This window comes from Mirounga leonina, unplaced genomic scaffold (assembly GCF_011800145.1).
Source record: "Mirounga leonina isolate KUSES-001 unplaced genomic scaffold, KU_Mleo_1.0 Mir_128, whole genome shotgun sequence".
Taxonomy (NCBI): Eukaryota; Metazoa; Chordata; class Mammalia; order Carnivora; family Phocidae; genus Mirounga; species Mirounga leonina.
In genome coordinates this window covers 41,051,580-41,062,127 of record NW_023270320.1, presented here as the reverse complement: position 1 = coordinate 41,062,127, position 10,548 = coordinate 41,051,580, and the positions used below count along the sequence as shown (strand labels likewise).

Sequence of the window (10,548 nt, the reverse complement as noted above, 5' to 3'; positions counted from 1 at the left end):
CTGTCCCTCCGTCTCTCTGTGCCTCTATGTCCCTCTGTCTCTGTCTCCGTCGGTGTCTCTCTCTCCATCTGTCTCTCTCCATCTCTGTCTCTGTGTCTCTGTCTTCTGTGTGTGTCCATCTCTGTCGCAGTCTGTCTCTGTCTCAGTCTCTGCGTCTCTGTCCCCGGGCAGCAACCCCACAGGGCGGCCTGTCTCCACTGCGAGCCTGTGAGCACCTGCTGTGTGGGCTGGAGGGACGGGCACACGGACACGCGGAGGTGCGAGGCAGGCGGAGAGAGAGGAAACCCGTGCGCGGGGGCCAGCTCCCGCTTTTCCGCGCCTGGCCGGCAGGTCCGCCGCGACCCCGCGCGCCCGGCCCGCTTGCTCCGGGCGCACGGACCCCACTCGCCGCCTCGCCCGCGTGTGCCCCCGCGCCCCCGCCCCGGCCCGCGGCCCCCGCGCAGGCGCCCCCGCCCCGCCTCCACGGCTGTCCCCAGCCCGCCAACGGGAAGGGCTCGCACCGGGAGGGCCACCGCCAGGGCCTGGCGCCGCCCACTGTCCGCACGGGACGCCGAGGCGGGGGGACGCCGAGCCAGCAGGCGCTGCGCCGTCGCGGGCCGGGGCGCGGCGTGGGGCCGAGGCCCCGCGGGCCTCCGCCTGGCCCGCGGCACCTGCTGCGCGGGTGCGGTCCCGGTCCGGTGCGGGGCGCCCGCCCGAGCGCCATCCAGGGGGCCCGCACCAGCCCGCAGGGCGGAGGCCACATCTGCGCGAGCCCGCCCCCCCGCCCCCAGGGCGGCCTACGGGTTCCAGCCTCCCCGCCGGGAAGAGCAGCGCCCCGACAGCCTGGCACGTGCGCGGTCCCTGGGCTCAGTCTGGGGCCGCAGTGCGCTGGCGGGGTTCGGCCCCGGGAGGCGCCGGGCAGGACCAGCCGAAAGGACTCCGACCTGGAGCTCTCCCTTCATTCTGCAAGCTCCCTGCCCTTTGAAAACAAGGCACTTCTACAATGAGAAGGACCTTAAGTGCTAATTTTCTGTGACTTCTGCTAACCTGACCTTGCATCTCACCAGAGAAGCTGGGTTGCCGCTCCTCGGAGGGACTTTGTCCAAACAGGCCCTCCTCCACTGACTCCAGAACATTCCGTCTCCACTGGCCCACTACACACCTGCAGTCTTGCCTTCTTCAAACCCTCATACACAGTGAGAGCTATGGCAACATTTATATTAGGGAGCCAGTGGTCTGACGATTTATAAATCTGAGAAGCACACTAATTTTGAAAAGCTGCCATCCCCAAAACATACCTTTCAGACACGCTAACTTTAAAAATAATCACAACTTGTCAAAGTTCTCTCAGCTACTATTTGGCACCCACATTCTGATGAACTGCTATAGTAGAAACAGTTAGATACCCAAAATAGCCATAGTCTCCAGCTTATTCCAATTCTCACAGCTGTACCATGTTGCATTAAAAAAAAGCTAAGTCTTTTAAAGGAAATGTGAGTTTTATTCTAGATGCAAAGCTAAGGCTACAGATGCATTTGATAATTACCCTTTGGCTCTCAGTGTCCTCTAGAGGCTAAATGCAAAGTAGTAAGCTTACAGTTAGTGTTGATCTAAACCATACACATGGCAGGCTGTTAAAATATGAAGATATGAGGTGCTTCAAACTACTTTCGTTTTCAAAGACTTTTTATTTGAGAGAGAGCGACAGAGGGAGAGGGAGAAGCAGACCCCCCACTGAGCAGGGAGCCCGATGCGGGGCTCGATCCCAGGACCCTGAGATCATGACCCGAGCCGAAGGCAGATGCTTCACCGACTGAGCCGCCCAGGCGCCCCTCGTGTTACTTCCGTAGTCTGTTTGCCTCAAATTCAGGACAGTATTGGCCAGTGACCGGTGCCGACTGCACACATTCGGCAAAGTGAAAATGGGGTGCGGGTTTCGTCAGGATGTGGTTGCCTGGCTCTCGGGACTGCCCTCCCCACCCCGAGACTGAGGGGACAGGGACACGGGAGAGCCAGGCAGGGGCCCGTCTGCAGCCCAGCCTGCATACTGGGCAGAGGGGACTTTAAGAGTTCCCTGTAACTTTAAAAAATGGATTTGCTCACTCTTTTTTTTAATTGGTTCTGGATATCTAGAGCGGAAATTTCCAAAGAGAGCAAGAAGGGGAAGCAGCACGACGGCTGGCCACAGGGAAGAGGTCTGCCTGGGCTTCGCTTCAGTTCCAAGCTATAATTTAGCTTTTAATCCCAAATAACATCCAAAGAACGCACGGGACCTTCATGTCATACAAAGGGCACCAGGCTTCAAACCCTACAATCTGGGGGCGCCTGGGTGGCTCAGTCAGTTAGTGTCAGACTCTTGGGTTTCGGCTCCAGTCGTGATCTCATGGGATCGAGCTCCGTGCTGGGCTCCGTGCTGAGCGGGGAGTCTGCTTGAGATCCTCTCCGTTCCCTCTCCCTTTCTCTCTCTCTCTGACTCATCCTCTCAAAAACAAAAACAAAATACTACCATCTAGATAATAAATTCCTCATGATTGTAAGTCTGTCTGCCTGATGGCAATCAGATCACTTTGTTCTGATAAAATGTTCTGATCTGTTGCCACACTAAATATCTACTTCACAAGAACATAACAAATACGCGGTCAACATACACGACCTAATAATCTTCAGCCTCATTACTTCCTGCCTTCTTTTCTGAAACAGGTTTTGATACTGAAATCATCTCCCAGTTCTCTAGTTAGTTCTGAATAGGCTTGAGTTCTCTGTCTTTGGAAAATGAAACTTTAGTCTTGAAAACTGAGAAACAGGCATTTAGTGGAAGGATAATTAGGTGGTGCCTCGCCCACAAAAACACTCGGATATGGACTTCTCAAAACAATTCATATTTAGAATAATTCTCTGTGATAATTTTCAATAAAATGACCAATAAATGGTGAAAGTTTTGAATTAATAAAATAAATGGTTTAATATATGGCAATAAAATCCCAAATCCCTTAGATAAAATGTTAAAACCATGAAACTCATTAAAGTTAAATTATGGGCAATAAATAAAAAAAGTTAAAGAAAGGGCAATCAGGAAAGTAATTAAGACAGCGTAAGTAAGGAAGAGACACAGAAGTTATTCAATAAATACCGAGCTACAGAAGGTTTGCATGGAGTAAAGCAAGAACAAGACAGACCAGGGACGAGGAGGGAAGTCGCAGGCCGAGCGGGCAGGCTGTATGCTGGGCAGGTGCGTCCGTGTCCCAGACCCCCTGAGCTGGAGATGTGGGGACGCCGGGCACCCGCCTCTCGCCTCTCACCTCCAGGAAAGACGTGAGCAAGGAACAGGGAGGGTGTGACGGCCAGGGTGGACACACCAACCCTCTCCTGACGTGGCCCCGACCTGTGTGGTGGAGGCAGCCTCACACACGGTGCACCGTCCATCCGTGTCCACCAGACCTGCAGCCCTGGCGGCCCCTTAACACCCATCTGCATAGTTGTTTAGGGCGTCAGAGCTCAGATTTTCCTTGTGTGAATCCGTTCTCTGCAGGTAGGACGGGCTTCACAGCAGCTTCCAGACAGGCCAACTGGTAACCAGACACCGAGCGTGCCAAGTCTGCTCCCAGGGTTACGAGCAGCTGCCCCGCCCTTCTGCGGTCCCGTGACATCCCGCACGGCCGCGGGGCTTAGCGACTATTTCCCCTATTTGTGTCCTAAGGATAACATCTTGATGCAACTTAGCTTGAAAACTGCAGTCAATACAGACCCAGACATGGTTCAACATTTCTTTTGAAAAACAGTAACGTGTGTTAGTAATTAGATCTGATATGTAGGCAACACAGTCAATATAAAGGTCCATTTATTTTAAGTGTTAACATTTCAGAACAACCTATAGACCATGTATGTCCCTTGGGCAATGCCTACACACAAACGAATGTAACTACTTTTATAAGCAGAACAGAACGCAGCTGTTTTTGCTGGGTTACATGCAGAACTCCTAGTAATGTAGAATAATTTGTAAAAATATGGTGAAATGATAAATCTGACCCTTTACAACACTTTTCACATGAACATACTAGACCTTCTCATGATTCTTTATTCTCTGTGCCTAAAACTAAATTGTTCCTCTTGTTTATGAGCCGCCTTCGCTTACTGCCAAGCCCAGCTCAGACCTGCCAGCTTCCTTCGTCCCCAGGGTTCTCCTTCCACTAGAAATGCGCAGCACGGGAGGAGAAGACCTGTTACCGGCTTTATTACTCACCTGCGAGCTCTAAGGGCTACGTTTCAGCCACTTTTGTTTCTCCAATGTTTGACATACTAGGTTCTCAATGAAGAGCTTGCATTTCAGATCCAGCCAGCTACAGAAAATAAGGACACTGTGCAGAGCTCCTCGTGCTCTGAAGTTCACAGCAAACGATGCTTATTTCTCTTGTCCACAAATAGGCATCAACTGTCTTTTGGGGCCGGAAGTATAGCGACATGCGGTCCACTTAGATCTCGGGATCCTCAGAGTTACTCTGTGGTATTCACACAACCAAAAAGGCACCCTCTTATGTGGGGCTTCTCTCTCCCTATCAGACTGATTGGGGTGAATCTAGAGGAGATCCAGGTTCCTTGACTGTTTCCTAACGGGGGTTCCTTGGGTTACCAGTGAGTTCATGTAGGGTCCTGGATGGCTGGGACCCTGGTGGCTTTGGGAAGCTCTCAGAGATGCCGCCAGAGATGAGAATGGCCTGGAGGACACCGGGCGTGAGGCCTCCTTCATGAGGTCTGCCGGCCGGAAGTAGAGACCCACCACTGCACCAACAGTGTAGGAGGGCTCCCCTTTCTCCACATCCTTGCCAACATCTGGCTCATTCGTGGACACCTGCTACTTCACAATGACTGGTTTTGGGCAAACTCGTGTTCTTGAGAGGCTCTGAAGACGCGGAGATTCAGAATGGGACTGAGTTTGGGAATGCGGTGAGATTTCTGTGCAGAATTCACAGGGTTCTGGTACTACCTTATTATTTCAGGCGATGGCAGAGGCTTAGCAAAGTCCTTGATTCCACATTACCATTTTTATACTGTGTCTACAGTCAATGGTGGCAGGAACCACACCCCTGTCCCATGTTCACACTATTTTTCATTCCTATTTCTCGGATAATTTACAAGAAGGAGCAAATTGCCCTGGAGAAGAATTTGTGAAATCCCATGTGAAACCATGGGTCACCGGGAACCACATCTGTGTCCATGTGATGATGGGAGAATGGGTTACGTGGAGTCACATAGTGCCTTTCTGGAGGGTCCCGCCAGCCACACCTGGGAGAACGTGGTCTGTGCACCGTCACTTCCCTGATGCCGTCGGAAAGCACCGCAAGATGCTCTTGGTATCACCAGCCATCTTCGGGGCGTGGTCGGGCTAGGCTATGGGGACGAGATGGAGAAAGCAGCCTCGGACGTGGGCTACCGCCTGTCTGCAGTGACTGTGGGCCGCCACCTGTCTGCGGTGACCGTGGGCCGAATGAAGGGCGGCCCCACTGGGCTCAGCCCCTATCCCATCCCGGCCTCCGTGCTCTTGGGAACACCCGGTCTGCTGAACAGCCTGCCCCTCACCATCGGCATCGTGTTTGCGTGCCCCACCCCCTCACTGGCCCGTGAGCCTGTGGTGTGCGTCGCTGACTCACTGTGGGACAGAGGACAGGTCAGAGATGCTGTGTCAGAATTATTTTCATGAATCTTCTCTACCCATTGTCACTTTATAGGACAATTAGTTCAAGGAAATCTAAATGCACTCACCCTTAAAACTGGGAGAGAATTCAGAAAACCGTCTATTCAAACCCCTCATTATACAGAGAGAAAAATGCGGCCCAAACAGGTCAGGAGTCTGGCAGATCATGTGGATGCAGACTCCCTGCACACTTCTCTTCCACTTCACCTGGCACCTCCCACCATCCGCCACCAGGTGACGTACCTTCTTGTCTGGTGATGCTGACGGAGGCCAGGCATGGGGACCACAGTCAGGGGAGACTGTGCACCTGCCGTGCTCTGAACCTGTGAGCCCCGCACAGATGCTCCTTTTGGACCCAGCCCTGTGACCTGGTGTGTTGAGAACTAGCGTGAGCCTGCTCGGCAGAGAGTCTGCTCAGCTGCCATCGACGACGTGCGGCCCTGAGGCCTGCAGCTCAGGAAGGTCGGGGTCCTCCTCGGCAACACTTTGGGACGTACTGGGGGGGCTGCTACTTTGGCATTTCATGAGAATCCTTCTGGATGGGGGTGCTTCTCAGTATGATTACTGCAGGTTCTGCATGAGCCCTTCCCTCCACGGCATCCCTCCCCAGCTCTACACGTCGGGCAACCCACACGTGACTCATTGTATAGCTGAAAATCTGGACCCTCTACCAACCTCTCCCTCTTTCTCCCAACCACTAGCAACCACTTTCCTATGCTCTGTTTCTAGGGCTTTGCCTTCTGTGTTTAGATTCCACATATATGACATAATGCAGGATTCAACTTTCCCCCTAGACTTATTTCATGTAGCATAATACCCTCGAAGTCCATCCACGTCGTTGCAAATGCAGGACTTCTCTCTTCCTCATGGCTGAACCGTATTCTGTTGTATGTACACGATGTGGTCTTTGTCCATTCACCCTTTGATGGACATGTATGGTTGTTCCATGTTTCAGCTACTGTCAACAGCGCACAATGAACATGGGAGGCAGGCGTGTCCTTGAGATCCTGTTTCCATTCCCCGGGGTTATGTGCCCGGAAGTGGAAGAGCTGGGTCACAGGGTAGCTCTTTTTGAATTGTTTAAGGAACCTCCATACAGTTTTCCAGAGTGGCTGCACCAGCTTGCATTCCCACCAACAGGGTAGGAGGGTTCCCCTTTCTCCGCATCCCCGCCAACATCTGTCGTTTCCTGACTTGTTAATTTTAGCCATTCTCTCTGGTGTGAGGTGGGATCTCATGGAGATTTTGATTTGGATTTCCCTGATGCCGAGCGATATTGAGAATTTTTCATGTGTCTGTTGGCCATTTGGATGTCTTCTTTGGAAAAATGTCTGTTCATGTCTTCTGCCCATTTTTCAATCAGACTGTTTTTTGGCTACTGTTGTAAGAATTCTTTTTATATTTGGGACATTAACCCCTTATTGGATATATACTTTGCAAATGTTTTTCCCATTCAGTAGGCTGCCTTTTTGTTTTGTTGTTTCCTTCACTGTGCAAAACCTTTTAGTTTGATATAGTCCCAATTGGTCATTTTATTTTTTGCTCTTATTGACTCTGCTTTTGGTGTCAAATCTAAAAAATCACTCATAAGAACTATGTCAAAGAGCTTCCCCCGCCATGTTTTCTCCTAGCATTTTAATGGTTTCAGGTCTCCCATTTAGGTCTTTCATCCATTTTGAGTTTGTTTTTGTGTGTGGGTAAGAAAGTGGCCCAGTTTCATTGTTTTGCATGTAGCTGTCCAGTTATCCCAACACTATATGTTGAAGAGACTGTTTTTTCCAATTGCATATTCTTGCCCCCTTTGTCCAAGATTCATTGACCGTATGGCCGGGCTTATTTCTGGGCACACAAGTCCGAGCTGTCCCCCCACTAGACAGGCAAGTGAGCCCAGAGGGGAGAGAAAGACGACACACATAGAGATGACGCTGTGCAGACACTGGTGGGCAGAGCACAGACACGAGGAATGACGCCTGGGCTGGGCCGGAGGGGTCTCGTGGGGCACATCTTAGAGGACACTGCGGGCTGTCACAGGTCACAGTGAGGAAGCTGAGGGGACACCCAGCAAGCCTTCAGCACCAGGTCGGAAGCAGGGCCTGTGGAAAGCCCTCTCAGGTGGCACAGCTGCGGATGGCGGGGGTGTGGGGCCCTCAGGAGGGACGTCTGCGAGCGGGACAGTGAGCCAAGTGTCTGGGACCTCAGGAGCGCCGTGGAAGACGTGTGGGTGGTGAGGGCTGCTGAGAACGGGCCGCACAGAGGCCGACAGGCACACGTGCTGACGCACTGGGCGGGGCTCACCAGAGAAGTGACCCTGCTCAGTGTCCTGAGCTGGATCCACCGGGGACGTGGCCCCGGCTTGCCTGCCGCACTCCCAGCTGAACGCCAGGCAGACCGGGGTCCTGCTCCTGGGTTTCAAACCTGCACTGCACCCCACCTGGGAGCGCAAAGGGCAAAGTTACTGGGCAGATGGGACAGGAACCGCGAGAGTGAGAAGCCCCTGTAATGTGATGGGAAACGTGTGTGGGCTTTGGAGACGGCCGTGAACCAAGCACGGAGTCAGACTTCCCAGGGGAAGGCTGAAGAAGGAAGAGCTCTTGCAGGGGAACGCTCAAACCAACATTCCTGCAAGCTCACTGGGAACCAGCCCAGCCAGGAAGACAGTCAAAGCAAGGAGCCTAACCAAAGAGGTGAAGGATCTGTACTCTAGAAACCACAGGACACTGATGAAGGAAATGGAGGAAAACACAAAGAGATGGAAAAACGTTCCATGCTCATGGATTGGAAGAACAAATACTATGAAAATGTCAATGCTACCTAGAGCAGTCTACACATTCAATGCAATCCCCATCAAAATACCATCCACTTTTTTCAAAGAAATGGAACAAATAATCCTAAAATTTGTATGGAACCAGAAAAGACCCCGCATAGCCAGAGGAATGTTGATAAAGAAAAGCAAAGCCGGCGGCATCACAATTCCAGACTTCCGGCTCTATTACAAAGCTGTCATCATCAAGACAGTATGGTACCGACACAAAAACAGACACATAGATCAATGGAACAGAATGGAGAGCCCAGAAATGGATCCTCAACTCTATGGTCAAATAATCTTCGACAAAGCAGGAAAGAATATCCAATGGAAAAAGAGTATCCAGTGGGGGGGGGAGGGGGGGAAGAGTATCCAGTCTCTTCAATACTGGGAATATTGGACAGCGACATGCAGAATTAAACTGGACCATTCTCTGACACCAGACACAAAAATAGACTCAAAATGGATGAAAGACCTCAATGTGAGACAGGAATCCATCAAAATCCTAGAGGAGAACACAGGTAGTAACCTCTTCGACCTCAGCTGCAGCAACTTCTTTCAAGACACGTCTCCAAAGGCAAGGGAAGCAAGGGCAAAAATGAACTTTTGGGACTTCATCAAGATAAAAAGCTTCTGCACAGCAAAGGAAACAGTGGATAAAACAAAGAGGCAACCCACAGAATGGGAGAAGATATTTGCAAATGACACTACAGATAAAGGGCTGATAGCCAAGATCTATAAAGAACTTCTCAAACTCAACACCCAAAAAACAAATAATTAAAAAAATGGGCAGAAGACATGAACAGACATTTCTCCAAAGAAGACATCCAAATGGCCAACAGACACATGAAAAAATGTTCAACATCACTCTGCATCAGCGAAATCCAAATTAAAATCACATTAAGATACCACCTCACACCAGTCAGAATGGCTATTAACAAGTCAGGAAACGACAGATGTTGGCGAGGATGCGGAGAAAGGGGAACCCTCCTACACTGTTGGTGGGAATGCAAGCTGGTGCAGCCACTCTGGAAAACAGTATGGAGGTTCCTCAAGACGTTAAAAATAGAGCTACCTTACAACCAAGCAATTGCACAAGACACAGATGTAGTGAAAAGAAGGGCCATATGCTCCCCAATGTTCATAGCAGCAATGTCCGCAATAGCCAAACTGTGGAAAGAGCCGAGATGCCCTTCAACAGACGAATGGATAAAGAAGATGTGGTCCATATATACAATGGAATATTACTCAGCCATCAGAAAGGATGAATACCCACCATCTGTACTGACATGGATGGAACTGGAGGGGATTATGCTAAGTGAAATAAGTCAAGCAGAGAAAGACAATTATCATATGGTTTCTCTCATATGTGGAACATAAGAAACAGCACAGAGGACCACAGGGGAAGGGAGGGAAATCTGAATGGGAGGAAATCAGAGAGGGAGACGAACCGTGAGAGACTCTGGACTCCGGGAAACAAACTGAGGGTTTCAGAAGGGAGGGGGGTGGAGGATGGGGTCACCGGGTGATGGGTAGTAAGAGGGCACATGATGTGATGAGCACTGGGTGTTACAGGCAAATGATGAATCATTGAACACTACATCAAAATCTAATGATGTACTATACAGTCGCTAACTGAACATAATAATAATAATAAAAAAAAGCAACAAGCCGCAGGGAACATGCCAGAAGACACCTGATAACCCCAGGGAGCATTTTCAGTCGCTGAAACGAGACCGGGAAAGCTAAACGGCAGTTTGTTGTCGCGGAACAGACTGTAACTGTTGTAGTCACTAAAACTATAATAATGAAAATATAATACAAATGTTATCATAACCTAGAGCAAGCTGGCTCCATCGATACACAGATACATTCTGTCGTGAAGAGATGTAAGTAGTTTTGTGGGTATATGCTAACAATAAATTATTTAGGTGTTAAGTATACTTTATGTTGTGGAAACAATCCAAGGGCTAGGCTGGCAGTGGGGATCAGCCCAGGGAAGAGGGACGGCAAGAGTAGCCCCACGGGCAGGAGGGGGATGCTGCAGACAGCCTGGTGTGGTGGAGGGACCTCGCCA

General features: G+C 50.7%; 1 protein-coding gene across 1 annotated transcript in view; it reads right to left on the bottom strand.

The window, feature by feature from the left end:
- ERICH1 (glutamate rich 1) overlaps positions 1–10,548 on the bottom strand; it is a 37,264-nt gene that overhangs the window by 8,037 nt on the left and 18,679 nt on the right. The window lies entirely within an intron of this gene.